The sequence below is a fragment of the Camelus ferus genome, chromosome 19, assembly GCF_009834535.1.
Source record: "Camelus ferus isolate YT-003-E chromosome 19, BCGSAC_Cfer_1.0, whole genome shotgun sequence".
In the NCBI taxonomy this organism is placed as follows: Eukaryota; Metazoa; Chordata; class Mammalia; order Artiodactyla; family Camelidae; genus Camelus; species Camelus ferus.
Window position 1 is genome coordinate 28,363,506 of NC_045714.1, and position 15,834 is coordinate 28,379,339.

The following is a 15,834-nucleotide window of genomic DNA, read 5'->3' on the forward strand; positions in this document are numbered from 1 at the left end:
GCACCAGCTGCCTACACAGCACCCATTATCTCCTCTTTTCTTCCTAACAGAACTTCACTTTTTCAGATGCCCCAACCACATGTAGCCCACATGACTCAGAGGAATCCCTTAAGCTTCAGGAATGAATCTGACTGGACTGAGGGTTATCCCATCCCCCTTGTCTATGATTGGTTTATGAAAAGTCTTGTGACCCCATTCTGGCCAATGATATGTGATGAGAAGGTGGCTGGCATCATCCGGAGAAGTTCTGCCTTGCTCTTACCAGCAAGCTATTCTCTCTTTCCATAATTGTATTAAGATAGATGAATCCACCATTGTCCCCTGGACAACCTTAAAAATGAAACCAACCATGTGAATAGCAAAGCCAAGGATTAGAGGGGACCTAAGCTCCAGATAATAATATTGAGATGCTGGATCAACCAACTGCTATTAAATTTTTTATTAAGTGAGCTTATACATTCCTTTATTTTAAAAGTTAATTTAGAAATAACTGAAAGTCATCCAGTTATTTGAATAATTGAAAGTTAATGACTGCGTAAAGCACCCAGTAGTTCCAAATGCCCCAATAATCCCTACCCTCTGTCCCCAAAGCAACGATGGCCAACATTTGCTTTATCCCTTCTATCTCTATCTCCTTAGGCTATAAATGGCCAAGTGGTTTTCCTCTTACATGAAGGGCCATGGAATGAACTCTGTGCAATCTCTTCAAACCAGTCCTGAAATAGAAAATGTTGGAAGTGGTATTTAGATACCTTAAAGTGATCTGTGCTCTAACACACACACAGACTATGAGAGGCTATTTGACAATATCCTTTGCAGCAGGAAGGGGAACTGTTGGCATATTCCTGGCCTTTTGAGTGAGTCATAGGACTGCAAACAGAGATCAGGCTTCTCTCTTTTCTTGCCCAAAATTGTTCTTTGATTATACTGCAGGGATTAATGACTGATGGTGAAAAGGAAAGTAGTGTGTCTTCTCAGCCAGGTAATTATGTTCCTGAACTAGCAGGAGAGATGGATTTTGAGACATCTATATAATGAAAGCTTTCAAGTGCATATTTACATATGGATTTAGTTTTTATATTTGTAATGTTTCTTTTTCAATTAATGTTATTTGTGCCTGTTATCAACATTGGGTGGTAACTGTAGTAGGTTTTGTCAATTTCATTATACAAATGAATTTGGACAAGGAGAGTGACTTGATTTCTAGGTTGATTCCATTGTGATTGAACACACTCTGTATGATTTCAATTCTTTTAAATGTATTGAGGTTTGTTCTATGACCCAGGAAATGGGCTATCTTGTACATGTTCTGTGGGCACTTGGAAAAATGTGTATTCTGCTGTTTTGGGGGGGACACCTCCATAGACGTTGATTACATCCTATTGGTTGATCGTGCTGTTGAGTTCTTGTATATCCTTTCCAATTTTTTATCTAGTTGTTCTATCAAATATTAAAAGAGGGGTGTTCGAGTGTGCAATTATAACTGTGGATTTGTCTACTTCTTTCAGTTTTATCAATTTTGCTTCACATATTTTGCAGCTCTGTTGTCTGGTACATACACACTGAGTATTGCTATGTCTCCTTCATGGATTGACCCTGTCATCAGTATATAATCTCTTTCTGTGATTCTGGTAATTTTCTTTGCTCTGAAGTCACTTTATCTGTCATTAACGTAGCTTCTCCTGCTTTCCTTTGATTAATGTTTGCAGGATATATCTTTTCCATCATTCTACTTTCAACCTGTCTGTATTGTTATATTTGAAGTGAATCTCTCGTAGACAACATACAGTTGGATTATGTTTTTTAATTCACTCTGCCAAGGTCTCTTAATTGACATATTTAGACCATTAATTTACATTTATGTACTTACTGATATATTAGGACCTAAGTCTGCCATTTTATTTTTGTTTTGTTCTCTCTGTTCTTCATTTCTGTTTTCTTTCATTTTTTGCCTTTCTATGGGTTAATTGAACATTTTTTTAGAATTCCATTTTGAATTATCTATAGTGTTCATCTATAGTGTATCTCTTTGAATAGGTTTTTAAATGGTTGCTCTAAATATATATACATATATAAAACATATATATGCATATATATATATATAAAATTTTTCACAGTTTACTGTTGTCATCATTTTACCAGTTTGAATGAAAAGTAGACAACCTTGTCTCTTTTTATGTCCTTGTATCCTCCTCAGTTCATAATATAATTTCTTAAATATTTCCTCTACATACTTTGATAACCACATTAGACAATGTTATAATTTTTACTTCAGTCATCAAATATAACTTAGACGTCTTGAGAAGAAAAGGAAATTCTATGGTCTCTACCCATAATTTTGATTACTGTATTTCTTCCTTTCCGATGTTCCAAGATTTCTTCTTTTATCATTTTGTTTCTTGTTAGAGGATGTCTGCCCAATTGAGACCAGAACTACCAAGCTGAGTTCAGTCCCAATTACAAGCATCAGAATCATGAGCTAAATAGTTATTGCTTCAAGTCACTAACTTTTGGGATGGTTTATTATGTAGCATTTTTGTGGTCATAAGAAACTGATACAGAATGGATGGGAAGCCCTGTACACAAACACACACACACACACACACACACACACACACACACACAAACACACACACCCCTCCTGCAGACCATGAAGTGTGGAGAAGAGTGAGATTATTTGTAACCCTTGCACAGAATCCAATGTCTATTGGCTCTGCCTTCTCGGTCTTTGTTTAGGAATGATCTCTTCTAGATTTAGAGAATCCCAGATAATGTGAGACTCAGAGGAATGCTGTGTTCCATTCTAACGCTGCCCTCAGTTTCCCAGGCCAGATGAAGGGAGGCCAAGGAAACCTTCTCTCCTAGATGTCAAGCTCCAACTCCTCCATTCAACAGACCTCACTCCATATCTTCCACTCTAACTGGCACATTATTGCCCTCTCTCTTTTCCTCGTAGTACTTTGTGTTGTCAGGGATAGCTGTGGGCACTCTTTAATTTGCATTAAAAAATCAAGTGTTCTCTGAACACTCAAAGGAGAAAGGCAGTATCTCTTTACAAGTGACACCGAGGCACCTAGGTCTGTTCTGGTGCTCCTTCAAGGTAGAAAATTGCGAAGCCTTGAGAAAAGTTAGGAACTACTTATCACTAAATTCCACAGGGACTGGGGGATGTCTCTTTAGCCATATTCCCAAGAAACATTTTCTTTCTTTTTTTTTTTTTTTTTTTTTGCCCCTGGACTCAGAGTAGTCAGAATAAGACTTTATTTAAGAATTATTTTTTTGGTTCTAGTCATATCTAGACAACTAGCCAGTCATCTTTCTTGACTCCATGCAAGAGAATCCTAACCCTTGTACCCATGGTGAGGGTCAGGGGAGGAACAAAGGGAGAAGTGAGCATCTTTTGAGGGACCATTTCCCTTGGGGTACTGTGCTGGGCACTATGGGTCCATCACTTCATTTGAAACTTACAACAACAATGCCCTGATGTTGCTATTATATTATTTTCATTTTATGAACAAGGAAATGAAAGTTCAGTAAGGGGAAGTATTTGTCAAAGGTTCCTCAAGAAACAGATCAGTTACTTCTAGACCTCTACCACAACTTGCTAATTACAGGAGAACAACATCTCCCCCCAACACTACCACCACACGTGTTTTTGAAATGTAAGAAAAAGTAGAGATGATAATATGGCAACTAACCTAGTATCTATTACAAAGAATTGATCATTGCTGACATTTTGTCTCATTTGTGTTAAACTTTTTTTTTTAAATGTTAAATATCCTTGACCCTCCCTTTCAACTTCATTTGCTATCGCCTCCCCACACCCACCCCCAGGAATGAATCTCTACTAGTGTTTTTTAGTGTTTTTCCTTCCAGCCTATTTTTCATATGTTTCAAAGGCCTTTCTGAGGGTAGAAAGTTTCATTCTCCTTATTGCTTCCTTCCAAGGACTTGGTGAATCCCACTCCTTAGAAAATGTCAGTGACCTCTTCCCGCTTTAAGCTCTTCCCCCCGCCCCCATGGTTCCTGATACTGCTGCCAAGGGGCAAACTCAGACAGACTGATGGCCTTGGTAGAACTGAAGTGGTCCATCACCGCTACAGTAGGCATGATTGTTTGTTCTCAACTCACGCTGTTAATTGTTGAATTCCAAGGATGGGTAGGAACACCGTCTGGCATTTTGTTTCCAGAGCTGCAGGACAACTTGATGTGATGCCATCTAGTGTTCCAAACTTTGCCAGCAAAAGAAATGAGGCACCACCCCCAAATAAAGCAAACAGACTTTAAAACGGGGGTGGAGGGAGGTGTTTTTACTAAAACAACTTAAAACAAAACTTGAGTGTTTTTTTGGTTTTGTGTTTATCACCATCGCACTGCAGGAGATGCTATAAATGTCTCACCTGGATCTCCGTACCCTTACCTCTTTGGTGCACAGTGGCCGGGCCAGCAGTGGCCAGGTCCTGCATACCTCTGGAGCCACTTTGCCTAGTATGGGAGGCCGAAGTGATGAGGAATTAGTGTCTCCTGGGAGCAGCCCTCAACAATGACTGATATGAGTTGTTGTATAAATAGCTTAGCGCCCTCTCTCAGGTAGAATAACAAAAAAGGCATGAGTCCAACACTCCCAGAGTTTCCCAGTGGAATTAAGCACCATCTGCCCAGAGTGCTAGCCGGCTGGGTTATGCACGCTTGATCAGCCGCTCTCCTCCAGGCCACAATCCCCTCCTCTCCTGCCAGTATGTCCTTCACTTTCCAAGTAAGCAAGGAAACCACTGGCTTCAGAATCTCTGTCTCAGGGTCTCCCAGACTGAGACAACTCCTCTGCAGTAGACTGCAACATGGTCACAGACTCTTGCCTCGCCCTCTTATCTTTGCACTGCAGTGTTACAGCTCCCCATGAAGTAGTAGACTGGTCTTGGGTCTTGCTTTGGCCAAAAGAATCCGGTGGAAGTAATGGCATGCCATTTCCAAGCCGAAGCTTCAAGGGGGTACGTAGCACTACTTTTTCTCAAAGATTCATGACCAATAATAAATGGTTGTTTTTTGAAGCCACTAAGTATTGGGTAGTTTATCACATCACAGAAACTAATTGATCCAAGTCCATATATGAGACCTTCTTTGGGATGTATTTTCTTGAATGAGAGTATTGTTTCCCTTAAGGAAAAGCATCTTCTTTGGCACAGAGAGGTTACATGACCTTCTCAGGGTTGCCCAGCAGAAAGTGAGTTTCAGTTGCTGTCAGTATCCTGGTTTATTACTTTGTTCCAGGACCTCTGTGCTGAATCACCTTGTCTGGGCTTGCCTGCTGGCTGCTGCATTTTCTCTTCACCATGGCTGCCAGCCCGGCTGCTGGTTTTTTCCAAAGCTCTGTTTTCACAGAGCTGTGAGGTAGGAGGCCCCTGCGTTTTCACGGATTGTGCCAGTAACATATGTGTCTGATAGGGATTCAAGTGCCTACAAAACTGGACTGAGATGGAGAGTTCACCAAAAACACTGCAATTGCTGGATGCTGGGGAATTTATGGGGCTTCAGAGCCAACAGGATGCAGAGTAAACAACAGTGAACAGAGTAAGTCAGGATGCTTGATCTTGGCTTTGCCTCTGTCTCTGAAGTTGCTTTCAGCTCTAAAATGCCAGGATTCAAGGACTGAGTAGGGCTTCAGGCAAATGCCCTAAAGCATGGGGTCAACTGTCTACTTTAAGGAAGTTCTGGTAGGCTAGAATGGTGGTTCTCAAAGTAGTGTCCCTGTACCAGCCTCCCCTGGGAAGTTGTTAGAAATGCAAATTCTTGGGGCTCATCCCAGACCCTCAGAATCAGAACCTTTTGGGAAGGGCCCAAGCAATCTGTTTAACTAAGCCCTCCAGTTGATTTGAATGCAGGCTCAGGTTTGAAAATTACTCATCTAGAGGCGTGTTATTCCAAATGTGGCTCAAGGCACTGGTATCCCCTGGGAGCTGGTCAGAGAAACAAAAAGTCAGTATCACCTCCTCAGCCCTCCTGAATCAGAATCAGCATTTAACAAAGATCCCCAGGTGATCTGAGTGCATATCAAAGTTGAGAGGCACTGGGTATAAATTTCTATTCTCAAACTTTGAAGTTTGCAATTCACCAGATCTGGGGTGAAGCCCGATCGTTTACATTTCTAAAAAGCTTCCAGGTATTGCTGATGCTGCAGTTTGGGGACCACACTTTGAGAAACAAGACTGTAGTTTCCAGGCCAGGCTTAGAATCCTGGCCACGGGAGGCTTCCAAGCCAATCAAAGTTTGTCTGAGCTACTCGGGACGGTTGTGCAGGCTGTGCACTGCTCAACTCCGGAAGGCACCATTCATGTCAATTATGAGTCAAGGACCTGAAACCCAAAGCTAAGTAAGATGAGAGGCAAGGGCTGGCTCCAGGGTGGGTTTTAGAGAAAGTCAGAACTGGGTTTGAATCTTAACCCTGCCTCTCACTTAGTTATGTGATCTCGGGAACTACATTTAACTCTGCGTCTCAATGTCCTCATCTGTAAGACGGAGATGATCATACCTGCCCCACTAGACGTGATGCTCTGTGGTCAGTATGTAGAACAAGCCCAGCAAGTATCTGTTCTTTTCCTTCTGGCCAAGGGGATAGCATTGTCACCAGACGTGTAGGCTCCTTCTCCTTCAGTCTCATCCCAGCCAGTGGCCTAATTGCCTGGTTCGGGCTGAAGGCCAGGTGAGTGTGATGGATTTTTCTTTAGTGTTCCCCGGGGTCAGATGAAGGTGATACAAGAATAACGCAGGCTATTTATATTAGGAACACTTCCCGTGAGTTTGTAAAAAATCGATTCATAAAAATGACCAGTGCAGCCAATTTCAAATCACATCTGGGTTTCACCTACCTACCAAAGTTAAAAAAGATTGCTGCATCCATGGTCTTGCCGAGGCTCACTGGGATGCCCCTGATGCCTGGAATCATGCAGAGGATTTGTGAGGGTGTCTTGGGTGGTTGGGCAGGGAAATCTGCCCTCTTCCACATAAAAGACCCAGTTAGAATCTTCCTGTGTTTTTGTTTTTTGTTTTCAAGAAAACAACACTCAGGGATGCTCTAAAACAAACCTAAACACCAAATTAAAGTATGTATTTGGGGTGAAGGGAGAGCTATTTGGGGTACAGAGCGGGCAGCAAGATGCTATCAAAGGTTTTTAAAACACAAAACCACCAGGGCAATGTTAAAAGGCCAGATGAACCTTGATGGTGCCAGAAACTAGACACCCCTAAATTTTCTTTTTTGTATTTTAGGAGAAGCAGAAGAAAAAGATATGTGGTTTTTTGGTTTTTTTTTTTTTTTTTTTTCCCTTTCTTCCTTTCTTTTTAAATTCAGGGCTGGTGATCCTTTTAGGAGGAGGTGGAAGGGCTGCTGAGTTCAGGCAGGATTTCAGCCACGAGAGGGCCTCAGAGATCCAGGAAAACTTCCCGTGTTTCCAAGAGAGGGCCCAGGAGCTGTCAGGACCTGTCTGGATGGGGCATTTAGGGGGATCCTGATTCCTGAGAAACTTCTCAGCAGGTATTCACCTCCCCATGACAAGGAAGTATCCAGCTCTGTAGGGAAGTTAGATAATTTATCGGCCAATTTTACTCACTGTAAATGATTTCTGCATGCAAGCCCACATTGTGTCCTTGGTGTGAGAGTCAAGTTGAGGGTGTAGGACTTTTATAAAAGAGTCTGTAAAACTGAAAAGAAACCTAGTTTTAGGGCTGAGTGGTGGTATCAAGGACAAGCTTGGAAGATGTGGACTGTGGTTCCCCCATTACTTCCATGTGCTGCTCCAGGAAACATAAAATCAAAATAAAAACCGCATGTTTACTCTGCAAACATAACTTTGAGTGAAGTCCCAGATTGCCCCATGTTAATGCCTCCCATATAGAAATTCTACCACTGTTCTGACTGAGGCTTCTCAATGTGCGTTAAAGCAGGGATAAAGCTGACTTCTTTACTATTGCTCAAAATGCCCTTAAAAGGGCACAGGAAGACAGAAGACCATAGAATTTAGAGTCTCACCTTAAACAGACATATGGATCAATGGAACAGAATAGAGAGCCCAGAAATAAACCCACAGACCTATGATCAACTAATCTTCAACAAAGGAGGCAAGAATATGCAATGGAGAAAAGACAGTCTCTTCAGCAAGTAGGGGTGGGAAAACCAGACAGCAGCATGTAAATCAATGAAGTTAGAACACTCCCTCACACCATACACAAAAATAATCTCAAAATGGCTTAAAGACTGAAATATAAGACAAAACACTAGACACTCATCTTTTCTGGAGAGATCGAGGAAACAGGAAAGGCTATCTAAGCAGAAGGACACACTAGAAAAATGGCTTACAAAGGCATGTTCCAGCCGGAGGACAGAGTGGGGGGGAAAACGCGCATGCTCCTCCGCCAGCCTCTGCTGGGAAGACTTCTCAGCCCCGCCCTCCTGCCTCTGCAGCCCCTCCAGCGATGGAGGCCCTTTGTTAGCATGACCCACACCTCCCACCCTAGCTCCCATTCCACAGACAGCTGGCAGAAATGTTGGGGAAGGTTGAGGATGGGGAAGAAGGGTTCTCTAGAGCAGGAGAAGTGTCTCCCAGTTCATGGGTTTGCTCCAGGGGAGCTGAATCCTAGATGACTTGCAAATATGGTCTCCTCCATGCGGAGAGCTTCTGGGAAAAGAAAGAAATTGGGTTTCAGTGTATTTCCTTGGTTGTAAGAGACAGATGGTTAAAATAAATGAGATGAAACCGGTGATAGCAACAAGCAATGTCATGATGTTTCCCTTTCTAATAGAAATTAACTTTTCCAAAGCTAAAAATTTACTGATCCTCTGAGATCCTAGTTTATGATGGATACAAGGAAGGAGGTCCCCCACTGTGAGACTCTGGCTGTCTGGATCACTGTGGCCAGCCCCTTTGGTTCCTCTCTTTCCTGGGGCAAAGGCAGCTACATCAGTCCTCCTGTAGAAACTGCCTTTGTCTTGTCACTTCTTGCTCCCTAGTTCCCATCACATCCAAGCATCCTTCCCTGGCTTCCAAGGACAGCCATCCCTTCCACCTAACACCTAACACCTATCCTCTACTCTCACCGTGCTGGTCCCTCACAATCCAATAGAACAATTCCTGGCATTGAGTTCTCTGGGCGTTTGTTCATGCTGTTTCCCTTCCTTGGGAACCTTCCTCCACACTGGTATAAAAGCTAAACCCAAGCTACATTTCCTCCAAAGAGGATTTCCTGACTACTTAGCCTTTATTGATGGCCTCTGCCTTTGAACTCTTACATCTTCCTACACACCTGGGGGGACTTAATCCAACACTGTTCTTTTTTCTCTCTGTCACTTTAGGAAACTTGATGGTGGCCTGACCATTAGATGGTCATGTCTTTGAAGACAGAAGTTTGAACATAGCATCCCAAGACCCCAACTTGGGGACCCTAGGCATACATTAGAAACCCAGCTAACGTTTGCCTGGTTAAGGCTTCTGCATCCTTCAGATCTTAGACTGACCCTCACTTCCAAAGGGCAGCTTCCCCTATTAGATCCAAATCTCCTAGTATAGTTTCCCAGAGAACTGGGATCGCATAGAACTCCTGCAGAGAATACTCCGGCATCGTGCTTGTCAGAGACAGACATTTAAATCAATTGTTTTATTTTATTATTAGTTTCCTTCCATGAAGGCTGGGGTGATGTCTGGTTTTGTCTAGTGTCTAGGGCAGTGCCTGGCACACAGTGGGAACTCTACACATACTTACTTAAAAGAATGAACAGAGATTCGTCGGATGGGTGCACTGGGATGTGACATTACTTAGGGAGTGAGAAGAACAGAGCTGAGGATGGTAACCTCCTAGGAGCTGGGACCCTTGAGCACAGCCATCAGCAGAAACTAACAGCAGAGTCTCAGATGCACCAAGTCAGCAAAGTCACTTAGGGTCATCATTGTCACTGAGTGACACGATGTTTTCCCAAAGATTTTGTGAGGAGGTTATGAAAGTAGTTTGTGTTCATTGTGGAAAATAAGTCAGGTTTAGAAAATTATAAGGAAGCAGAAAAAAGTAACTCCAAGCCCACCACTTTTAAAGAAATAATATTTTCTTCCAACATTGGTTTAGTAACATTTTATGTAGCAGAATCTCTTAGAGGTATGGTCTACACAGAGCCTCCTCACCAGGATCCCCCCAGGTATAACTTACTCATTAACCCACCTGTGTTCGTTTCCTTCTCTTCACAGCCGCATTCCCACATCCTCCTCTGTGTTTCCTGCAATCAACTCACAAGTAAACCATTTGCCTCAAATCCTGACTTCAGGGCCTGCTTCTTGGGGACCCAATGTATGGAGTGACCCCACCACCCCACTTCTTAATTCAGGCACTCCCCAGCTTAGAGCCTCCCTCTTGTCTTTGTAACTAATGTGGAAGCTTAAAAGTCTAACCGATCCAACATATATTTTAAGGAACAGGTTAAAAATGCAAAACCCTGCCAGGCTGCTGTCTCTTTGTCATCAAAACTTCTAAGAGGAGCGCTCCCAGGAGGGAATAAATTATACAGACTCTGGTGTCTTTCGAGGTGACTTTGGATTATTCTGTCTTTCTCCTCTCTTGTCTTCTTGATTTGCTTCCTCTACAGTAGAAGGCATCCTAAGCTGAACTGTTTTTGCTGCCAATCCCTAATCAGGTTTCCAGGTACACTCACAAGCCGAGGGGTGATGCTAGGTGTGCTACAAAGTAAGTTCACATGTATTTCATTTGTGTGCTGACCTCTCTCTACCAGGTTGTGCGGGAGACTTTGTAGGGATTATCGAGACCCGATCCTCGCGGGGAAGGTAAGATACATACACAGCTGGACTTGGCAGCGCCAAGTGCGATGTGTCAATAGAGGGTCACATGCAGGCTGAAATAAACAAACAAATAACCCACCCTAGGAATTCAGAGAAAGCAGCGATTCATTCTGGCTGACGTTTGAGAAAGCTTCCTGGAACGGCCTATAAGAATGATGGGTGGGTTGGATTTGAATTGATCGAACGGGTCAAGACAGAGAGAAGTAATCCCAGCTTCCCCCGTCTCAGTTCCTAGGGGGCTTGTATTTGATGTTAGAAGGTGAGACCATTGCTTCCCTCTCCCTCCCCACCATAGTTAGGAAACCTTCAGGGTTTCCTTCTATCTCAGCTCCTCTGATATCCAATGAGGAAATGGTATCATTTTTCTGATGTAAACAGAGAGGCAGACCCAAGTCAAACCATAAAACAGGCAATATCATCCGGGAATGCATTTCACTTTGGATATTAGAACCCCATCTAACAGACATTTAAACAAAACAGACACTGATTGTATCTCATGTTAGTAAGAAGACCAGAGACAGGCACCGGCTGCTGCTGGTTTAGCTACTCAACAGTGTCATCAAGCATCCAGGCTTTTCCCATTTTTCTCCTCTGCCATCCTTAAGCTGTTGGGTTTTCAACCTCATGCTGCTCACCTCCTGTCTGCAAGTTGGCTGCTGTGGATCCAGGCATCACGACCGCCTCTGAGGCAGGAAGAAGGGAGGAGGGCAGTGACAGAAATCCCTCTTCTTCTGATCAAGGAAGGAAAAGTTTTCTCAAGAGTCCTCTGAAAAACTCTACCTCTGTGTCTTTGGCTAGAACTGGATCAGATGGCCACCCCTAGCTGTAAAACATTCTGGGAACTTGGGTATTTCACTTTTTAAATTCTGTAATTACAGAAAGCAAAGAAGGAGGGATACGGAATGGCTGCAATGAAGTTCCTATGAATTCTGATTTCCCTTACAGGAGACTTCATCTCAGAACTCTCAAAACTTTGCTCCCTCTTAGCTGACAGTTGGTATGCTAGTCAGCTATTATACAACCATACTGTGTAACAAAGCACCCCAAATCTCAGTGGCCAGTAGTAAGCATGCATTATCATGCTCACAGGTTTGCTGATGGGCTGAGGTGGCTCTGTTCCACGTGTGTTTTCTTCTTCTGGAACCAGAGGAACAATGTGGCTGAATTCTGCACTAGAGAAGCAAGGAGAAAGGAGTGCCATCTCTTTGAGGGTAGGCTCAGAACTGGTACACTGCCATTTCTGTCCATATGCCACCGACCAAAGTGAGTCAGGTGGGACCAAGGCAAGAATTCTAGTGGAAGGAACTACAGAGTTACTTAGGGGAGGGCATGGGTACCAGGAGGGGTGAGGAATGAGGCACATTTGCACATCCCAGCTGGGTGATCAAATGCATCATCTCTGTGGAAGTGGTGGTGGGGCGAGGAAGTTAATGTGTGTTCCTGCCACTGGCAAATGTGCCTATGACAGGCAAGGTCTACTGAAGGCAGTGCCTGGTGCAGTGGCTCCAGGGTACCAGGTGTGAGGAAAGAGATGGACACAGCAGACTGGTCCCTTAAGGAAGATAGAGCATATTGTACCTTGACTCACCTTTCACAGATGGCTTTTATTGATTGAATATGTCCAACAAAAAAGGATCCTGAGACTCTTCCTTCCTGATCAGATATCAACTAGTTATTATCAGGGGCAGGCAATTCCCAAACTCAGTCTCCTGTGTCTGGGCATTTTCATCCCCCAAGTAGGGACTGGTTCCTGCCTTCCCCAGCAGGGAAACTGAAGATGCTACCTTCATTTCTCAAGGAGTCTTTCCCAGATAAACCACCTTTGCTATAATTACTATAACTTAATGAAACCAAATAGTGTGACAATAAAAAGAGAACAGAGATGGAGACAAGTTCTTGTAATGGTCACAATACCCAGACTGTTTGTTGGTGCCATGGTATTAAACAGAGTGTCCTTGACAGGAGGGCTGCACTGATTTAAATTAATTAAATCCTGACCCTATGGTCACAGAGGGAAATGACAATATAGGCAAACTGTATTTAAGGACATAGGTGCCCTTGAAAAAAAGTGTATCCATCTTTCACTTTGAACTGAGATTTATTTATGGATTCATTAAACATTCTTAGTAGTTTCTCCTCTCTCTGGAGGCCACTTTGACAGAAAGAAGCATATGTGAACTCATTTGAGAAGTCAGTGAATCTTCTTTTCTATGAAATATATATAAACTACCTCATTTTTGCATATTTATTTAGTGGGTTTTTTTTAGAACTTGTCATTTACCAGACTCTATTAATAAATTGTCTGTCTAATATTTCACACATTTTAGCTTATTTAATTTTTATTGTAAGTGTATGAGGTAGGTCATATAATAGTTCCCATTTTATAGATGGAAACTCTGAAGCCCAGCAAGGCTTAAACAACTTCCTCAAGGTTAACTAGCTTGGAAAAGGTGTGGATTCCCACAAGATTAACAGAAAAAGGAAATGGAACACTTGGAAGACAACACAGTTTTCCTCACAAAGTCACTTAAACTCTGAATAACCATCATAATTTTGGGGGAAGCAGATAGCCTCCTCACTGCCAAGAGTCTTGACTTGACATAAAAAACATTTTTCCTGCCCAGCTCCTTTCTCTCTCCTCCCACCTACAACAACCTGACTTCCCCTTGGGAACCAGTCTCTCCCATCTAGTCCATGTGGTTTGAGTGGGCAGATCTGAGCCTCCATCTCCAAGGCTGGGAAGTCAATCAGGCCTGGGGATTCATTGAGAAATGATCACATGACCCAAGTAGAGGACAATGACCCTCAGCCCTAGGACTTTTGCTGGGGCTTTTAGGGAAGAAGCACACCATCTCTGGTAGGGATGTTAAGGATAGGACATAAGGCTGGGATAGCTGGTGGCCATCTTGCCGCTGTTGGAGAAGCTCCAGGATGGAAAGCAATTCAGGGGGCATTGATGCTGAGAGACTGAGATAAATGAATTCCTGGTGTTATTGGAGCACCTGGATTCAACCATGCCTGAGCTTCTCATTACGGAGCCTGCAGACTTTTTAGTTACTTGAGCCCTATAGAGAAACTTCATTGTCAAAGCCAGTGAGAATCAAGTTTCTGTCATTTGGGACAAAAAGCCCCATCTGAAATTGTACAAGACCACTTCCCAAGCCCATTCTTCTGCCCCAGGGTGGTTCTCCATTCTTCCTGTCCAGCAGACCTTGGAGAGTTACCTTGATTTTCTTTCTTTGGCACATCTATGGACATCTTCAAATTCTTACACAAATCTTCTTTCCTCCTTCTCTAACCTTCACTTCCTTATTGATACCAATGACAAGAACACAGGTACTTTTCATGTAAAGGCTCTAGACTAAACCTAATGAAGAAAAAAACAGGTCACATTGAAAATTAGCATGGAAAAGTTATAAAGATGAAAGAACATAAGAACATCTCAGGTTTTTACAGTCATGGTCTCTGATGGAATGTTTCGCTGTTCAATATGGTAGCCGTGATCCACATGTAAGCTGCTGAGCACAGAAACTGTAGCCATTGTGAGTGGGAATCTGAATTTCTAATTTTATTTAATACTAATTAAAAATTAAATTCAAAAACCTTATACTTGATTCAGTTATTGAAAAGTTTCTGGAGAAGCTGGAAAAGCTGCAAAATAAAGGATTTTTTTTTAAAGGACTTCATTCTGGAAAGCTGAAAATTAAAGAGTTTGTAAAAGATGTTTTTTGTAAATCCAGAATGTCCCCTGCAAACATTTGCCTGTTTGCTCTAAGACCCATTCTCCACTCTTGCCCACGCTTTTCTGCACTGTAGGGGGCTTATCCTACCAGCTACATTTCTCAGGCTTCCTAGCCAATTGGCTTCTGGCAGAATTTGGCCCATCAGAAGCATGGCCAGGAGACAGGAGATAGGAGAGCAAAGAGAAGATGGGGAGAAGCCAGGCTTGGGGTGGGGGTATCAACCCTCTCTTTCTTAAGATGTGTCATCCTTGGTAGTGGCTTTGTGTCTTGTTTTCCAGCTCTTGTCAAACAGCCCTTTATTTTATGACATTATGTGAAAAAATTTAGAAAAGTACACACAAAATAATACTAAAAATTGATTATGTGTTTATATATAATATTTTTAATGGGTTGTAAGAATACGTGTTAAAATATGGTTAGGATTGCTGGAGTGGGTCAGGAAAAGAAAATGAGGCTATGGCTAAAGACGACCTGAGCTTCAACTTTTACAAACATTGTACTTTTTTACAAAACAGAACAAAAGTCCACAGACAGAAAGATTTAAGGGCTGTTAATTCTGGGTGGTGGAAAAGAAAAAAGAAAAGAAATACCACACTTCTAGACATTTCTGGGGAGAAGAAATAACTTTACCATTGTGTGTTTTTTCCTTTTTTGCATAAGTTTTTCCAGGAATTATTTAAACATCATAACTGTATTAGTTTCCTATTATTGCTGTAAACCAATTGCCACAAACTTAGTGGCTTATAATAACACAAATTTATTACCTTAAATAACCAGTTCTGGAGATCAGAAATCTGATACAGGACTCATTGGGCTAAAATTGAGGTGTCAGCAGGGCAGTGGTCGTTTCTGGAAGCTCTAGGCGAAATCTGTTTTCTAGGCTTTTCCAGTTTCTAGAAGCCAGCAAGATTCCTTGGCTTATGGCCCACTTCCTCCGTTTGCAAAGCCAGCAAGTTTACCTGCCTTTGATCATTCTTCTGTAGTCACATTTCCCTCCAACTGCAGCAGGGAAAGATTCTCTGATTTTAAGAACACTTATGATTAGGTTGAGTCTAGCCAGATAATCCAGAATAACTCCACAGCTCAAGATCCATAATCGCATTGCAAAGCCCCCTTTGCCAGGTAAGGAAACTTACTTACAGGTTCCAAGGATTAGATGTGGACATTGGTGGGGAAGGGCCCATTATTCTGGCTACCATGGTAATGTACAGTAGGAAGACATCCTTCATTTGTAAACCAAAGGCTTTCATACACCCCTC

General features: G+C 42.5%; 2 long non-coding RNA genes across 2 annotated transcripts in view; both read left to right on the top strand.

Moving 5' to 3' along the window:
* The window catches only part of LOC106729905, an 80,239-nt gene that overhangs the window by 55,298 nt on the left and 9,107 nt on the right, over nt 1-15,834 (top strand). The window lies entirely within an intron of this gene.
* LOC116657950 lies at nt 6,537-15,642 on the top strand. The gene is made up of 3 exons (XR_004313131.1): nt 6,537-6,550; nt 10,855-10,860; nt 15,581-15,642. It is a non-coding gene; the product is annotated as an uncharacterized LOC116657950 (long non-coding RNA).